The sequence below is a fragment of the Dendrobates tinctorius genome, unplaced genomic scaffold (genome assembly GCF_039654945.1).
Source record: "Dendrobates tinctorius isolate UK_male_01 unplaced genomic scaffold, ASM3965494v1 ptg000732l, whole genome shotgun sequence".
Taxonomy (NCBI): Eukaryota; Metazoa; Chordata; class Amphibia; order Anura; family Dendrobatidae; genus Dendrobates; species Dendrobates tinctorius.
In genome coordinates, this window is record NW_027362373.1 from 12,501 (window position 1) to 15,000 (window position 2,500).

Sequence of the window (2,500 nt, forward strand, 5' to 3'; positions counted from 1 at the left end):
TGACAACAGCCATCGCCTCCAGAGAACCAGGGACCACCGAGGGAGGGTCTGGTCGAAGCTCAGGTACCCAGGATAGCTTCTCCGGCTTGGGCATGGACCGCCAGACAAAGCCGCGGACCATGAACCATCCAGCCTGCTCTGAGGGGACATAGTCAGAGGGGGCGTCCGCCTTCAAGAGCCCTCCTTCCCACGAGGACTCCAGATTTGCCCCCCTGACAGCCATCACCTCCAGAGAACCAGGGACCGCCGAGGGAGGGTCTGGTCAAAGCTCACGTACCCCAGGACAGCTTCTCCGGCTTGGGCACAGACCGCCAGACAAAGCCGCGGACCATGAACCATCCAGCCGGCTCTGAGGGGACATGGTCAGAAGGGGCGTCCGCCTTCTAGAGCCCAAACTCGGCCACGGACTCCAGATTTGCCCCCCTGAATGCCATCACCCTTCAGAAGACCAGGGACCACCGAGGGAGGGTCTGGTCAGGCTCAGGTACCCCAGGATCGCCTCTCTCACTTGGGACGCACGACCAGCAAAAGTCCCTCCTGGAGCCGTGGAAGTTCAGTCTCGGCCGTATTTTGCAACTTCCACGACAAGAGGGACCACCTTCTAAGTCGCCTACCCGAGCCAGAGAACCATAGGAACAACCGCCATACATCGGGGTAGAGAGAGCCCACTCTCTCCTATATTCTCCCGCAGGTGCGCATTACTATGTATTTGCATTGCGGGACAATGTACTTCAATGAGCGGGACAAAGTCGGAAATGTATCCGACCTCCTGGAACTGTGCGGCTGCTACAGCAGTCAGAAATTCCCCATTCCGGTTCTTTTTCACTTGGATTTTTTTTTTTGCAATTTTTTGCCTAAAACGTATTCCTCCAACATGTACTAGCTCATGACACTTGAAATTTTTGAGCCAATTGATAATAACAGCTTTTTAGAGCTCAAAAACAAAAAAAATTTGAGCGAACAAAAAATGTTCGAAAATGACCTCAGCTCCTGGAACTGTTTTCGGTACACCTCCAGAGAGGCTCCCCTGCCTGGAAGTCTGTCACTGCTCAGCTCGAAATTTTTCTAAGTCCCAAAATTCGGTTTTTCATCCAAAATTCAACTTTCTGCCCAGGATCCACAAACTTTAAACCCAGTTGGGGGACCCTCCCTGGGGGCCCTACAACATACTGAAGCCCCCCTGTGGTGGAAGTAGGGGAATTTACTTATTTTTACACAAAATCACAAAATTCCATTTTTTGTTCGCAAAACACTTTTTTGTCCTCAAGAAACTTTTTTGTCCTCAAAACACTTTTTTGTCCTCGAGAAACTTTTTTGTCCTCAAGAAACTTTTTTGTCCTCAAAACACTTTTTTGTCCTCAAAACTCAATTTCTTCCATAATTCGACTTTCCCCCAAAAAACCACACATTCTACCCTCATGGGAGGCACTCTCCCTCGGGTCCCCACATCATATTGACGCCCCAGAGCGGTGGGAGAAGGGGAAATCTGATTTTTGCACAAAAATCCAAAAATCGCTCTAAGTCCAAAAATCCTGAAAATTTTTCTAAGTCCCAACGGTACTTTCTGAAAAGTGTACCCAGGCCCCTGGAAGCCTCCTAGGTACACCTCCTGAGACTCCCCCCTTCCTGGAAGTCTGACACATCTCGAAATTTTTCTAAGTCCCAAAAACTGGTTTTTGCTCCATAATTCGACTTTCCCCCCAAAAGCCACACATTCTACCCTCATGGGAGGCACTCTCCCTCGGGTCCCCACATCATATTGACGCCCCAGAGCGGTGGGAGAAGGGGAAATTCGATTTTTGATCAAAAATCCAAAAATCGCTCTAAGTCCAAAAATCCTGAAAATTTTTCTAAGTCCCAACGGTACTTTCTGAAAAGTGTACCCAGGCCCCTGGAAGCCTCCTAGGTACACCTCCCGAGGCGCCCCCTTCCTGGAAGTCTGTCACATCTCGAAATTTTTCTAAGTCCCAAAAAATGGTTTTTGCTCCATAATTCGACTTTCCCCCCAAAAGTCACACATTCTACCCTCATGGGAGGCACTCTCCCTCGGGTCCCCACTTCATATTGACGCCCCAGAGCGGTGGGAGAAGGGAAAATTCGATTTTTGCACAAAAATCCAAAAATCGCTCTAAGTCCAAAAATCTTGAAAATTTTTCTAAGTCCCAACGGTACTTTCTGAAAAGTGTACCCAGGCCCCTGGAAGCCTCCTAGGTACACCTCCCGAGGCGCCCCCTTCCTGGAAGTCTGACACATCTCGGAATTTTTTCTAAGTCCCCAAAAATGGTTTTTGCTCCATAATTCGACTTTCCCCCCAAAAGTCACACATTCTACCCTCATGGGAGGCACTCTCCCTCGGGTCCCCACTTCATATTGACGCCCCAGAGCGGTGGGAGAAGGGAAAATTCGATTTTTGCACAAAAATCCAAAAATCGCTCTAAGTCCAAAAATCTTGAAAATTTTTCTAAGTCCCAACGGTACTTTCTGAAAAGTGTACCCAGGC